This window comes from Apteryx rowi, unplaced genomic scaffold (assembly GCF_003343035.1).
Source record: "Apteryx rowi isolate R43461 unplaced genomic scaffold, aptRow1 scaffold_238, whole genome shotgun sequence".
NCBI lineage: Eukaryota > Metazoa > Chordata > Aves > Apterygiformes > Apterygidae > Apteryx > Apteryx rowi.
The window spans coordinates 10,287-27,424 of NW_020448730.1; positions in this window are offsets into that span (position 1 = coordinate 10,287).

Sequence of the window (17,138 nt, forward strand, 5' to 3'; positions counted from 1 at the left end):
TTATCTGTTCCTTGACGGGTTTTCTGTAGATCCTATCACTATGGTGCATAAGATATATCCAATTAGCACAGCAAATATGAGCTGGTCTTCCTGAAGGTACCTGGATTTTACCCCGAGATTCTAAAAAGCTGGCATATGCAGTTAGCAGCTTTAAGATATATATTTTTTAAGCACTGTAGAAAAGACTTATTAGGGAATTTAATTATTTGAATGTGCTGCGGAAACTCCCACATCTTATGAGCAGAAGTATAAGAACTATTTGTCCAAGTGACAAGTACTTCGTTCTGTGTTTATTGTAGTTGACCCTATTTCCCTCTTGCCTTCACGGATCATAGAGGAAGATGTAGCCATTGATGTAGCTGGGTCCTGTCTAGACCTGACTGTAAAATACTGATGAAATGCTCATAATCTACAACTCATAGCCTTCTAGTAAAGGTGTTTAACTAAGAAAGAGGAGTCCCATGTTTAAATCTCTATTTTATGATTTGAAGCAAGGACACGAACCTGTATTTCTTACATCCTAAGACCCCGTCTCCTTCTCAATGCAACTGAGAAACTGAGAGACAAACTGCATAGTCTGAATGAAGAAAAACAGGATTTTAACCCATGCCCTCCACAGCCGAGGCAAGTGTTATAAAAAGTATTGATTATTATATGGGGAGAGAAGAAAGTACTCTCTTACTCTTTACCCATGTCCCGCCTCCCTCCCGTCAAAAAAAATCAGTAAGTCTCATTCCATTCTGAAATCTTAATGTTCTGCAGAACTGAAAGTGTAATTTCTGGAGCCGCAGTCTTGATATATTATTGTATTTGTTATGAAGCTAAGGAATACAAGCTCTTGAATGGGGAATGGGAAGTGATAATGAATTGATGGATGAATCAGAGCCACAAGGAAGGCATAGTGACTTATTGGTGTCCCATTCCACCCTGCTGTAACTCTGCCCTGCTCCAGCCTGGAGCCAGAGAAATAACGGAGTATGGTAATGTAGTCTGGAGATGACAATCATGTGGAAGAGATGAAGATTTTCACATGAACGTGGTATCTCCTTAATGGCAGTCCATGGGAAAAAACAGTTAAGATTTTTCTACTCAGATTACATAAAATCCTAATTTTGAGATCTGTGCTGGACACTTTGCTCTATTCCAAAGTAATGCGAGTTCATTGTAGCTCTAAGAGTTTTTATGTTCAAAGTTGAAGCTATAAACATACATACCACCTTACAGGAGTATGAATACTTTTTTCGGTAAAACAAGGTTCAAGAAAATAGGGAAACTGAACACAGATGAAACATTACCTGTGCTAAATTAAAACTAACACTCTGCCCTATCAGCTCTATAAAAATTTTTTGTTACTTCCCAACCAACTTCCTGTTCTTGTAAGTCTGTAGAAAATTTTGTGCAAGAAAAAAAAACTGAATAAAGGCCCACAAAACTGTGTTCTTTGGTAAAAATGAAAATGGAGAAGCATGTTCAGCTTTTTCATTCTAAGAAAAATCATCTCGAACATCACCAATAAAATAAAAAGACAATTTAAAAAGGTTCAGACTTAGAAAATGCTTTTTCACTAATATTATTTTTAATTAAGGGGAGCTCAATACTGAAATCACTGGAGGTTTTGTCTTTGACTCTATCGAGGGCAAGATTTTTCCCTAATTTTTTATATATTTCTTTTATTTGTTGTGGCTGTTTTCATATTGATTCATATCTTCTTTGTTTTGTTTCACTTTATAGTGAATCTGGGATTCTGTATGAATAAGAGAAGGTAAAGTCTTGAGGTTTCAGGTTTCAACCTGCGGTCATTATATAGATGAACCACAAGCCACAAATGTTTCATCCCACCTCACAGCATAAGAAAATCTCTTAGAGTTGTTGCTAGAGACAGTTTTAATTATGCTGTGGTTTCACAGAAGCCTGAGCTTCTAGCTCACTCACTGAGCACAGAGTGGACATGAAGTGTCAGGGTCCATTTGGCAATGTTTCAACTGCCAAGGGCAAGACCCTAGATCAAAGGAAAGAGTCAAAACTCCTAATCTCTGTATGAAAAGCTCATGCAGTCCAAGTCTGCTGGCAGACCCTGATCAGATTATTATTCGTTATTACTTTTGCTATTTCTGCTTATAGAAGAGAAATGAGACTTGCCTATGAATGTTTTAACAGAAAGGACAAAGATATTCTTAAGAAAATCCTATAGCTAGTGGATGGAAGAACATATTTTTTCTTAAATTCTAACCTATTTGAACACTATAGGTTTAAATTTTAGAGTACAATTTAAGTCCCTTGTGAATGCATGAGATTCCATCAGATTTTGCCTGTATGCTTCAAGTTCAGATAGCCGAAACAAAAAAACTTCCTGTTGACTCAAGTGCATTCATTTGATAGTTGAGTTTTGCGATAGAACAGGTCTTTTCTTGAGCTGTTGCTTTCAGCATAAATGAGCAGCAAGCTATAGGTGTTAGTCAGCTGAAATATTTTTATGTAATCCAGTGTAATTTGCATTAGAAGACATACAGTCCTTTAGAGACACAAAAGAACTGTTTGCTTCAAGAGAAAGGGAGAAAAAGAGCTTCCTCTCCCTCCCTGCCCCTCCAGCACAAATCCATAAAAGAAAGAGGGATAAGGAATACACATTTACCCATTACCCGCTGCATTCCTCTCTCTTGAAGGATAAAAAACCCTTCAAAATGAGAAGACAAATACATGTACCGAGGAGAATTTCTTGGAATCTACTCTTATTCCTTTCCTCTAAATTAGAAAATCTTAACCCTTGCTCAGCTGACATAAACAGATTTTTGAGTGCCTCAGTTTGTTTTTAAAAATGTTTGAGTTTCCCCAAATTCAAAATAAGCTCTGAAAACCAGACCACCTATTTATTTTTGAATCTAATTTTTCAGATACAGTTTTTGGTAGGGGAGTGTAAGATAAAATAAACTTCAGCATTGGTATTCTCATTTCTTGTGTAAATCCTCTGTATTCAAAGGCAACAGAAAAAATAAATGAAATGATTGGTCAGTTTGGCTGAGGCTAGGAAAAGGCAGGTATTTTGTAAAATATTTGTTTCATAGAAAGCCCGTGCATATGAAGGTGATTTTTTCACCATATTCTGGGGGGGAAAAAGAAGAAAAAATCACTGACGCTCTGGTCTCTTCATACTGTAAAAAGTCCAAATGATCTTTCATTATTAGTAGAAAGTTCTCTGAATTCATTCTTTGCTTCAGATATCAATTCATTATGTTGCTGAGGGAAGAAAGAGCAAACTTTTATTGTACCCTTGCTGTACGCACAAGATGCATCTAGTATGTCCTCTGTGTACTTTTATAATTACAACATTGATGCATTTGTTTTCTCCTGAGCCTATGAGCATAGATATATGGTCATTAAATTATCTTAGCCTTCATATCCAAATCTTTTCAATAGTCCCTTGCTATTAACTTTTGCAGTGTTTAAATAACCTTAAAATCTGACAGAAATAGTATTATTTCAAGTTAAATTTGAAAAAAAATCATGAAATTCCAACACAACACACTCACTCATCTCATAAAGTAGACTCTGGTTCTGTTTCCCATGAAGCCAGTGGGAATTTTGTCATTTGAGTTCAGTGGGAGTGGGACAGGACCAAAAGATAATCTAATAATTCCCTGGGAATGCTTCAGAATGTAGATTTCCTAACTAGTTTTCCCATATAGCCTTTGGGATTTGACTTTTTCACATGACCAACATTTACTATAACTGGCACAAAAACAACTTTAACTTTACTGGGTCTCTCTGTTCATCATACTCTGCTCATTGCTCTAGAAAGACACAGAATGCAAGATTAGATGTAGTCCAGCAGGCATGTGCCAGTGACCATCCAGAGATCATTTATATTCATTTTGTTTATTGGCTGCATGAAAACAATTGTCTCTTTTGGCTCCAGGCTTGCTACTTTTCATACAGAGCCACATACTATGATCAGGTTCAACAGCTGGGATACTAGACTCCAAACCAATAGTTTCCAAACTTTTAGCTGATGGAGATTCAATTTAAAAATGTCATTGGTCAAATGAGTGTAGCTGCTGACTGATCTCCTCTGACCTAATTCCAGGATAGCCGGAGCTGCCTATTTCTCTCCTTGTTTCTTTCTCTCTTCCCCAACATGTTTTGTTTCTGATTCACACAGCGCTGACTCTGATATCAGACGAGGTAGTACTTTGACAGAGATGAGTTCATATGCCTGGCTGGACCTGTACAAGATTCTCCAGATACACCAAAGTGCATCTGCAGTGCAATAAGATCATTCATCCACCCAGCTCCTGATTAGACCAGGTGACAGTACAGAGTATATGGAAATTTACTGCAGAAGTTTGTGTTGTTGCCCAGCTTCTTCTCTAAGTTATACTCCCCTTCATGAACCTAAGAGGATACTGCAAGGGACTATAGTTGTCTTGCTCACTTCCTTCACAAGCAGAATATGAGTTCAGTCAGGCCTGGAGATTTTATGGGAATTAAATCTCAAGTGTGTGGAATGGAGTGAGAGCTGCAAATGGAAAAGTCAGAAATGGAAGTTGACAATGGATGCACTTCTTTTTAACAGGAGTGTTTGAAAATAAGAGTTTAGACTGATTCCCAATGACTTTTCTGTTGTATGAAGTTTTAGGAGTTGTTAGGAAAATAAGACAATTTTGAAAAAATACCTAGGCATGAGACTGCAAGCTTTTGTGGAGCTAACAGGTACTTCAATTGTTACTTTTTCATAGTACATTTATTATTATTTGTAGAACAGAACTTTTGTGTCCTGAAAAAAGACTGTCACACATTGCATGAAGTTGTCTGACAGAAAGTGTAATACTGTCTCTCCTAAACCTTTGTGCAAAGCTATTCTGATTATGTAATCAGCTCACATCTTCAGCAGAGATACTTTGTGACAGTTAATGCTGTGGTAGAAGTGGCTATGGTAGCTGTTTTAATACATCTTAGAAATGAGGAAGGGCTGGCTTCATGTATAAAATAATAATAATAAGCAGCTGCTTAAGACAGTAGACTGCAAAGGGCAAGAAAACCACTGTGGCCCTGTTGACCATGTTGCTTATGCTACATGTCTTGGAAACCCACATCTACTGCCATCACAAGAGAAGCTGGGATGTGATGCTGCTGAGGGCACTTGCTGGAGCTGAGCAGGGGTCTCCCAGTGGCCATTCCCTCCTGGCTCCCAGTGCTTCCATGGCAGTATCTCCCACGCTGCCCGAGGGCTAGTCCTGCTCCGGCACTTTTCCTTTTACCTCTTCTTCCCATGATGTGAGCAGCCTCCCCCTGGTCAAGCCTGTGTCTCTCGTTTTTAAGGCAATGAAGTTCTGTTTTGCCCACACTGCTGAGCAGCCTTGGGACAACTCAAGCTTCATAAATTTCTATGGGGTTGTTTAGTTAGAGAATCTGTTAGTGTTGCCAAAGTTATGATGTAGTAATCACTTGATTTTTGATCACTTTCCTTTTAAAAGCTGTAAATCTGCCCTGGTTTTGGCTTCACAATTTAGGAATTTTCTAGTAAAATAATGTTGACAAATAAACATATCTGGAACTTTCAAGACTGAAGTGAAAACCTTAATCTGTAGTTAAAAACTGGTAATTAGGTGACAAATATCCTTTGACAGATGCATATACACACACCAGACCAGATTATAAATTAGTCTCCAAAAGGGATTTTTTTGTGGTTATGTCTGAGCTGCTCAGGCTGTACAAGGAGACCTGACAGAAATAGTTTATATTACCTAAGTATTAAGAGTAAATCTTATAATACAAATGGATTTAATTTTCACTAACTGAAAATCACTTCTTAAAAGAGGCAGTTTAAAATTTCTTAGAAGATGTGGCCTTTGGTTACAAAAAAGACTAGTTACATATTGTGGGTACTATTATACTATTTACGTTATGCCTCTATAATGTTTTTTTCACATGGCAGTTGATCACCAGTGACAGAAACAGGCTATCTCCCTTGCATAGTATGGAGGCTGTCATGACTTTGTCAGGATACAACCCTAAAAACTTGTACTAGGCTGAGCAGTTGTGCTTTGCTGTTGGGTGGCCTTCCTTGGGCAGTGTCACTGGATGATGACTGCATCAGTGGGCTTTAGACAGAAGAATAACTTTCAGCTATGAAGATTAGCAGAAGTATAAAAACCAAAACCTATCAGAAAATTAGATGTGGACAGTTTAATGGCTGCATTATTTGTGCTTTGTGATGCTGGAAGTGGCTATGCTGCGCCTACAAATAACATAAACACTAAAAATGTTCACAGTTCTACATTTATCTTAAATACAAATAGTCTCGTTCCTGAGGATTAAACAGTAAGATACTAACTGAAAAACTGTAGTTTTATATCTTCCAAATGTGTTCTGCAGAGTATAATTTTTATGTTATTCATTCTCCTGAGATTACTAAAATATCTCATATGTTCAACCTTTCTGTATGATTGTAAAAGATAAATACTTCAAAAGGGCTCACAGGAACAAATGAAAGAGTTCAAATTGTGGTCTCTCAGAAGAATGTTGAACATCATGTGAATATCCACACTGCAAATGAAGAATTATTAAGATGACCTTAGGAGAACATTTTAAAAACTCTGCTCAAGACCGATGTCTTTCTGTGCACAAACTGTATGAGAATGATTATTTAATTGTCTTGCTAGGGAAAATGGAAGAAAAAATATGAAAGAACAGTATGACAGAAATACCACTCAAAATACTGAGAACAAACATTTTATGTTCATCTTATGACCCCAAATGATCAAAAGATGTAATAGATGCCTTTGAAATGTCCCATAAAAAAGAGAGATTTATTGTAAACATATTTTGTAGCATAATTTACAGCATATGCTGTAAATACACGCTCAGTTCTGCAAATTATTTAAAGATGCACATACTTTTGACAATCAGTTCGTTTCAACCAGTTACACTATTTATCCTTAAAAATAGGAATCTTCTAAATTATATTAAGTGGACTCACTCAATCAGGACTATAGACAGATGAGATAATAAACCACCAATTTTGTGGAAGCCACCTCTGAAACAAAAGTTCCATTATTTCTACTTCCAGTGTAGAGACTCTGTAAGACACTTTACACCTCCTTGCATCAGACCAGATCTGGGAGAATGAGCGCTAGCCAATAAACAAATCCGACCTTTGAGGGTACCCAAATTTGCTTAGCTCTTAAATGGGCAACACAGATAAATACTTGGTCCTTTTTTTTACTCCCCAAAGCGTGAAGATGCAGGAGTGCTAGACAAGCCAGGTCTTATGTGACTGAAGATCAAATGAGGTATATAGATGTGACCTTGATTAAAACAGCAGAGAGGACTTCTCTAACTGCAGCTTGTCCAGAGTTGAAACTAGCCAGCTGAGGTGCTGCTGGCAGTGCAACCACACTAGAGCAGAGCTCAGTGTGGGCTGGATATTCATTCTGCTTCTCAGGAGATTTTCAGTACGTGCTGGGTTGTTACTTCCCCAGCTAGCTCGCTAGCCATTCAGTAGTGATTGAACAAGTTTGAATTAAAAGGGAGAATAATTAGAGGTATATTGAAGATATGTTGTCATTTCTTTTTATTATGCAGATGATGACTGAAAGGTCTGGGAATTAGGGCTGGAATTCAGTACTGAGAAACTTGCTCGTGTTGTCACTCAGTCTGGTCATATCACCCTTGAATCCCTGGCTGCCCAGTGGATCAAGTTCAGGATAAGTGTCTGGGAGTATCCGTACTGAAGACACCTTATGGGTTACTGTTTCGAAGAATTATCTGTCAGGTGGAAGATGTGGTTTGACTCATTTTTAGGTTGAGTGAGGCCTATAAGCCAGGTCTCTCACTTTGCAAGCAAGTGGTCTAACTTCTGACTACTGAGCTACAAAGTAATCATAGTTATAGTCCTTCCTCAGTATAGGACAAAGCAAACAAGATCTCAAGCAGCTAAAGGGTCCTACCACAGAGAGTGGTTTCTTCAGTGAAACAAGGAAGTGTCCAGTTTAGCAAGACTCCTGCCTCCAATGAATCTTCACAGGGTTTATATTTCTCCATCTAGCGTATATAAATACAAGTAGTTCAGTGCACTAGATCCCCACATCCCTTTGAGGCTAGTCACCAAAACTTTGAGGAAAATAGCGCTTAACTGACACAACCTAAATGGGAGAGTACTCTGTGCCTGTTCTTAAATTTATCATTCTGTACCTGTGCAATGCATTAGAAAACTGTGATGACATAAGAGCTGAACTATTGCAGCAAAGATCTTCGTACACATTGCAGTGAATCATCTTAGTACAATTTGGGCTTGTACTTTTACTGCTATTGTTATAACAGTTCCCCAAAAGAATAAGCTGGGCCATTGAAAGATTGCTTAAATCTTGACTGCTACTGGATTTTTGCAACTGTAGCAACAAACAAACAAACAAACAAACAAATCCCACAATCCAAAAGTTATAACAGCTAACATTTACTTTCCTGCCAAAGCTTCTGTCAAAAACACAGCCTGAGACAGTACACGCCATCTGTATCATGATGTTTCTGAATGGAAGAAAAAAGAATGAGCCTAATAAAATGGACACTTGTTAATGGATTGTTAGTGTGATAGAGAACTTCTCTTTCCTTGGAAGCTGGGTATTCTTTTTAGGGCTCTAAACAAAATGAGGATTACTTACAAGTGTGCAATGAGATGATTAGGTTATCTAATGTATTATTTGTTTTGCAGTTTGGGTGGATTTATTTTTTTTAAGAGGAAGTGTGATGAGAGAGTCTTATGTATATATATTTTTTTTTTTTAGTTACTCAGAGAAGTCATGAACGAAAAAAGCACACCTGCTCGCCATCTTGACCTCAAGGAATCAAACAATGGAATGAAATTTCTACCATAACACTGAGCTAGTTTTAAAGCATATATTTTTCTACATTATACGTACAAGTACAGCTGCAACTTGTCAAGAGCTGTAGACGAGTTAAGATGCTGAAAATTATATTCAATTAGAAATGCACAACAGTAGAAGTATTTAATTATTTTGGCAGGCAAATTTTCCTGAACGTGTAGCTTCATGCACCAGTAATGTATTGTAATTAATCCCAATTATCTTTTCTACCTTTAATACACACTTTAGTCCACAGATCTGTGTAAATGACATGGAGATGTCACTTACCATACAGTTGCTACTTTAAGTGAGTGACTTCTGAATACCACTTCATACACATTATTTCCTAAAAGGAAAATGTAACAAAGTCAGAGAAAATGCAGCCACAGTGACATACCCTGGCACTGAACAACTGTTCTTGCTGTGGAGTCAGTAAAGAAACAATTCAACAAGCTCAGGATTATGGTGAAGAATTCAGACCGGTTAAGTTAAATCGGGTTTTGAAATCACTCCACTGCCTGTTACAACTTGCCTCTAGCATGCCCTGCTGTGCATTGCTGTTCTCCGCTAGTCTAGAAAGCAAGCTTTCCAGAGCACTGCTCCATGCCATTTCTTTTGTTTCCCTAGAGTAGCATTCCCTGGCTTGGACCTTTAAGTTTCCATACCTGAGTAGGGTAGGAAAAAACAATTCCTGCTATTTTGGTTCACAGTCTTACACCAGACAAAAGAGTAAGAACAGCAAACCCTTGAAAAATGGTGATGAGAAAAAAAAAAAGGCAAGTGAAATAGAACAGATATTTATCTTGAAGCAAAATAGATATCAGTGTGCTGTACAATGTATCCAGCTGTGCCTGAATTTGCAAATGACTTGTAGGTATGAAAATAGGTTGCTCTCAGAATTGCTTCATGATGTAAATACTGCCCACAGCAATATTGAAAAGTATTACAGACCAGTAATGGAAAATTAAAACAAAAATCAAAACACTAAGCCAACAACCCTAAGCAAATCTTTTCCAAATGTAAAATAAAACTAAACAAGATGCTAGTAGCTTTGTAGTGGTGTGCTCTGTAATGGCAGGTCTACTGAATAGGCTCAAGTATGTGTCAAGTGCATATTACAAATCAAGATTTCTTGTTAGAACAAGAAAAGTTTCCTCGTGGTTCTGACAACTTCTGCAACAAATATCTGGATGAGGTCTCATGAATATTTGTTCAAAAGATCTCCCGAAAAATGAATTAAATTTTCTTCGTTCTTCAATGCAAATCAAATTGAAATGCATCTCAATTAATTCTAAATTGTGGTGTAGAGGAAAAACTCAGGTGATCCTTAAAAATGCAGAAGGAAACCAGAACAGCTTGCCAGGTTTTAAAAATATATGTACCTACTCACATACCTGTCTGAATGAACTCTTGGAAACACTAGAAGGACTATTAGAAAAGCTAAGTAACTCTACATACTGATCTGTCCCTTGCCAGGACATTTTACTGCACACCTTGTAAACCAGACCCATTTTGGTATGAAATTCAGGAAATCCAGGACTGCAGGTATTTCAAAATATTTTATGGGTCTTCGAATTGCTTCTCTCTATGATAGCCAAAGAGGCTGCAGCAGGACTTACTGCAGGCTAATACATAATTCAGCATGAGTCATAGAGGCATAGCAAAGGAATAAGCATTTCATGGATGACTGATGACAATGTTTATTTTGTTCTAATTCAAAATACTCATATACACTTTTATTTTATGCAAGCTGAAATTTAAAATGGCACCTACATATGAATATTGGCAATACTTAGCATACAAATAGGAGTGTAAGGTAATTTTAATCTTATGAGTAAAACTGTTTGGGATTATGATTTCTTGTGTCCTGTTCAGGCTAAGGCACACTTTTAACTTAGAAACAAATGATGTCTTGATACACATGCACCTCTGTCTCAGGAGAAGAACTGTGCGTGATACACAGTCCACAAGCAAACATTTGTATGAACCTACAGATGAGTAAACCCTGTGAATAGGAGAATAGGGTAAGGAATAGACAAATTCTTTTTCTAACAGACAAAATAGAAGTTAGAAGTCCAAAGGAAACAGTTAAAATGATCAGAAAAATACCCTAATCATGTTTCAGTTTAGCCTATGTACATTGATCATTAAATTCAATTCATTTCTTGAAAAAGAACATTTTTAGTACATCATATTTTTTAAGAAAAATTACATTTTTTTTCCCTGAAGATACCTATTTCAGATCTTCAGCTGTTTTTTCCCCAATATTTTCAGTATAAATGATTTAAGTACTTTTGTATTTTATGTTTATAGAGGCTTTGGTTAACCTCTTTCTTGGCCACTTTTTGGCATGGCATTCATACAAAAAAGCTTGTGCAAGTCCTAAAATTTCTTAATTCTGTTTCATTAATAGAAGGTTCCCTAAAGCTGCCTTGTACAGCAAGTTAAAGGTTGCCCAGGGCAGATATCTGAAAATGTCTCCAATTAGTATACTGATCCTCATGGGGTGTTAAAAACACTGTAGCAGAGAGCAATTCTAAGGTCAGCCCATGATATGCTGGGGACAAATTGACTTCCAGTTTCTTTGAGGAAACAAGAAGCCTTAAAGACACAAGCTAAAGTGCATCAGCTGTGTTGGTGGATGTTTAAGTGACCCATGCAGAATGCCATTATTATGCTTTCATTAAGCAGGGGCTGAAAAATAGTCTACTGTAATAGTTCTAATAGACTATTACAATAGTCTATTGTAATAGCTCTATTGTAATAGCTAAATAAATAGGCACTAAGGGTGGGAATCATCTCACTAGATGTACACGGTACCTCCGCTCTAGTCCTCCCTACTTCCCTCATAATCAATGGAGGGAAACTAGTACATCACGGGGACCATTCACCTCCCTGGAGTGCAGGGAACTTCTGCTCTAAATTGACTGTTTCTCTCATTTGATTCCAAAGGAACTAATCGGCTGTCAGTGTCTATGCTGTAGCCAACTAAATTCAGCTGTGATGAACCCCACTAGTGGGTTTTTTTTTTGGTATCCTAGTCATCACCAAGCTCCATCGTTATCATTTTTCAAGAGTGAAAGCTCTATTCCGAGTTCACAAATTATTTCAGCAGAGGGATGCATAAAAGGAACAGGTTAGTTTTGCTCAGGAGGAGCAGGCTCCCAAAAGGTCTGTTGGGGTCAGTTCTGTATGTCAGGAAGGTGGTGGAAACAAGTCATTTCTTGAAATTTGGTTGCTAAGAAACAAAACACATATTTCAAATTAAATACAGCATAGTACTTATGTTAATGTTTAGCTATATATGTTAAAAAGAAATGCAAATATAATACACATTGTGTATATATATAATTTGCCTCCATATTTTTACAAAGTTATGCACAAGCAGTTGTTTACATTTCCATACACAGAATTATTTTAATTATAAAAAAGATAAAACAACAAATGTTTGAAAATCATGAACCAATACCCAGTCAAAAAAGTGCAATGAATTTAAAAATTTAGTATTTGAATTTCTTTTTTTTGGTCTCTCCAACACACAGAGGTCATATTTTCAAGTTTTTCTCTGTACCACTGAAAGCTAGAAAATTTATATGGGATTCTGAATAAGACTTAACTTTTCTGTAAGCCTTTGTCCTTTATCTATAAATCTGGGATAAAAAATCTTTTATCTAGACATGTTACACTTTACTGGTACTGTCTCTTCTGATGGCATATATATTGACAGATTTAATTTAAATTGTTGAAATATAAAATATAATATACATTCTTGAAAAATATACAAAGAAAAGATATGCTGGATTATCCAATTGATTACATGTGTATGCAGGCATCACAGCTATTGAGCAAAAATAATATTTAAATATTTTTTCTTACTTTTTATTCCCTTGAAAAAATATTCTGTATTATATCAATGTAGTTCATACCTAAAATATTTTATATGCTTTAACTTCACCTAATGACTATAAGAACAAAATGAAAGGAAGATCAAAGGCCATCTTCAGTAGCACATGCCACCTTCTTCACATCATCTTCTGTAGTAATAAGCAGTTGGAGCATTCTGATGATCTGGGCCCCAAATCCTTTTCTATGTAATAATTACAGATGATGTCTCCTAAGTAATACAGCAACTTTAAAGCCCAGATTAATATTTTCATAACATGAACTATAACAATCAGGAAATCCCTGAGAAAATGGCAACACTGTGAAACAACTTATTTAATATCTATGGGATGAGCCTGGATTTTACACAGAAGGGACTTCCTTTCTAACAGACTGACCGATCATGAACTGACAGAAAAGAGAAATAAAATGCCTAGAACATTTCTTTAGGAAATGGCACAATGTCAATATAGATATGGTAAATCCAGATCGAATTTATGCATTGCTGACTATTTTTTCAACAGGTAGGAACCACTTTTGATTCAATGAAGAAGAAAAAAGCTTGTTGAAATACCTTAGCTTCAATTTTCATTATGAAGTGAGCGATGTATTCCAAAATGAAATCATCCTTATACTAGCCATTCAGTATGGCTGAAATGTAGGCTTTTCTGTGCAGGAAAGGAATATCATTATCAACTGATACAAATCTATAGACATGGACAGCTTTCCTTCTAGTTATTTCAGGATAAGAGCAAAGTCACATGCACTTGGCATCATATGTGGGTTGTCAAGGGATATATCCTCTTCTGAATACTTAATGATTAATCAGAGAAATGAACTAGAAAAGAAAGATATCTGTGCCAGAATTAGTGCTTTTACAATAATCAAATATCAAGTACCTCAATAAGAAGCTCTATAGGGTCAGACTGTTTTTTACAAACTATTCTATAAGCAAATATAGCTTTTAAAAGGTAAAGGGTAGGTTTTAAAAGATATGCAGCTATCTGCACACAGTGATCTCTGTAATTATCGTGACCCTCAATGTGGAAAAAGGCATATATAACAGATAGGAAACACATAAATTATGCATGCCTAAGCTTATCTTTGCCAAAAGGATGGTTACTTTGCACAGTGTTTGCCAAAGAATGCTTATTTTTCTCATGGCTTCTCAAGATGCTAAGCTATTAAAAGAAAATAATACAGATGGATTTAAATTTTCAAAGGGACCTGATTTTCACAGGATAATTGCTCAGCACTTTTTAATAAACAGAATCCTTTAAAATAAGGTACCAAAAATACTAGGTTTGCAAAAGCCTGGTCACTTTGGGAAATTTAGGCTGTCACAAGAATCATTCCAAAAAAAAGAAGAAGAGCTACCTTAATTTGAAAGATATATCATTATCAAGTAGGAGGTTAAAGGGTCTTCAGAGATTCAGTTGTACTTGAATATATTTTCAGAGACAGCTGTGTGCAATATCTGGGTAGTTCACTGAACACAGCAGCCTTTCTTTGTAATGGGCAGGTTGCAGGCTTGAGTAAAATGAAAGATAACACAATAAGATGATGTCTTCATTCAGTAACAAATTCAGTCAATCACTGTATGAAAACCACTGGCATCATCTAAGTTAGTATGCAGAAACGACAGCATGTAGAGAAGCAGAACTGAGTTAGCAGGGACTGAATATCAAACTGCAAAGAAACAGAAAAAGATCAGGGAGGTATGGGACCCATGTCACTCAGAATGGGAAAAATAATTAGAAGGAATCTATTTAAAACATCAAAATCTTCACGTCATTGAAATGCTTCTCTCTTACATTTTTCAGCTCATAAAAATCAATCTTAATGTTAACCCTATGTGTGCAGTACTTAGTGAGAATAGATTTATTTTTCAATTTGCGTATGAACTCAATCCTGGAAAAGGACAATCCCAAAATCTCAAATGCAAAGACACTTCTAAAAAAAAATTAAAAAAAAAAAAAGAGAAAGAAGCAGAGTAAAAGCACACAAACAATGAATAGAAAAGTATTCCACAAAAAAGACAGTTTTGTGCAATGTAAGAAGACAGGGTGCAAAGCAGCCTAGAATATCTGAGGGACTCCCAGAGAACCTGAAAGTAATTTAGTTGTGTTTGGTGCTGCTAATAACCTTGGACTTTCAGTATGTGTAATTACCTGGATGAAACACTGTCCTGCTCCTCTTTTGAAAGTATTTTGGGCTGTGGTCGATAGCCATATTTGGAAGAGTAGGTAACAGAAACTTAAGAACAGCCATATGGATCCAAAATCCATCTATCTCAGTACCCTGCCTTCGGTAGTAGCCAAAAATGGGTATCTGGTGAAGGGCGAAAGGAGCATGTTCTTCCCCAAAAAACTCTCCCAGATTCAGCCAGAACCGCCGCAGCTTACAGCCTGTCATATCAAGGGTTTTCCTTAACATGTTAAACTGTGATTTGTGATCACTGTGATCACCACTCAAAAGGTCCAAGGCTCTGCCTCGTTCATCCCTGCAGTGCATCCATGACCATGGCTCATGGCTCATGGGTACTGTGCTGTGGTTGCACATGCCCTGCTGCTATGGAACTTCTTGGCTTCTCAAGTAGAAGCAAGTATGTTATTAGCCAAAAGCAGTATTGACATGTGATGACTAAAAAAAAAAAACAAAAAAACCCCCAGTACATAATAGCACCAATTTGCTATATCATTTTTGATGAAATATTTAGTAGTTGTTAATGTCTGGTAAGTGTGGTAGCTCAGCAGTTGCAATACTCTATGACAGACATAAGAATTAATAATTTATTGGCTATAAGCTGGCAAGAGGCTGAAATATTGCTGCCAGTTACAGCTATTAACTTTGCTTCACAGTAAGGCACTGTTGTTATTGGCTTTAGTATACATTGCAGTGAAGGGGATGTTTTTTGTTGTATGCAGTGGTGCCATATCATTTAAAAAGGATTATGATTACTAGCAGGAATAAAGGGTCCATTAAGGTTTTATAAAACAATTTAGTATCAAATAAAATTCTACATTCCTTTGCCTTGGAAGAAAATGTAAAGTATTTAAAACATCCCTTCAGACTTCTCTCTATTTAGAGTTTGGATAAACTGTATAACGTTCTCTTCTCCTCTTATTATCTTTAATGTGTGATGCATTTTATAAACATGAATGAGATCTGAACTAGAATACTAGAGTTCCATAAAGACATATAGCAGAAGTATAAATGCAAATGTTGACCATTTTTTCAACAAATTGCCCATTAAAATATAGTTTTGCTTGTTCCTCACTAAAATGTATATATTTGAAACTAATATACGGCTACATCCATATTTTACCAGTGAAATAAAAACATATTTAGTAACAAAATGAAATCTAATAAAAAATTAAGGAAATAATAGGAGCTTATTTGAAACAAAACAGACAACAGTATTTAATTGTATGCTTAAATGTGAATCTGTACTTAAGATCTGTTAAGGTTAGTGAACTGCTCAAATCTTTAAGGTCAATATTGAATTGGAAATTAATTATTTGATGTGTGAAATGGTACATGATCAGTTATTTTCTGTTGAGACAGTTATCTGAGATGAATAAATGAAAATTATATTTTGAACAATATATAAAATTGAGTTTCTGTCTTTGCCATAAAAATCCAAGCCAAGAATGAGAAGAAATTATAGGCAAGTTTATTCTTGTATCATTGGCTTTTTTCTCAGTATTTTAGCTTACTTTATAGTTCCTATTTTCCTTTCCTTCCATTCCTTTTGTATCTATTATTATGTCTTTTCTCATAAAATACTAGCAGGCATATATTGTTTCAGCTGTACTTTAACGAGGTACTAAGTTTTGGTCTACAAATTTCTATAAAGTATGAGTCTGAGAACGGATGTGACATTTGAGTACAACTCAGAAAGGAAAGATGTACTAGTTTAAAATACCAAGAATAGTAAAAATATTAAAAGAATATATTTATGAGGTATATTGTTATATTGTCATAATAGAGGTGTCAGATTTTCTGATAATTACTTAGCTTATGACTCGTTTCCAATTTTTCTGCTAAGAGGAACAAAATATTAAAAAAAAAAAAGTTCCAAAGATTGTGATCATTTATGAACTGTACTATAACAAATCTTTGTGTCTTCTCTATGTCAGAAGGCCTGTATTCAACAGAAAAAAAAAACCTAGATAAAGGCAAAAGCATCATTCTTTCTTATCTTGCCTGTCACTATAGCTCATACTATTCAGTACATTATCTGGTATGCAAACAGTTTAGGTTAAAGAATACTAAGGAAATACAACACTTCAAAGCAATTTTTCAAAATGACTTTGCGTCAACAATATGAGTCTTAATCAGCCTTGGGACTTCCGGGGGGGGGGAAAAAAAAAAAGAAAGAAATAAAGGCCAGTC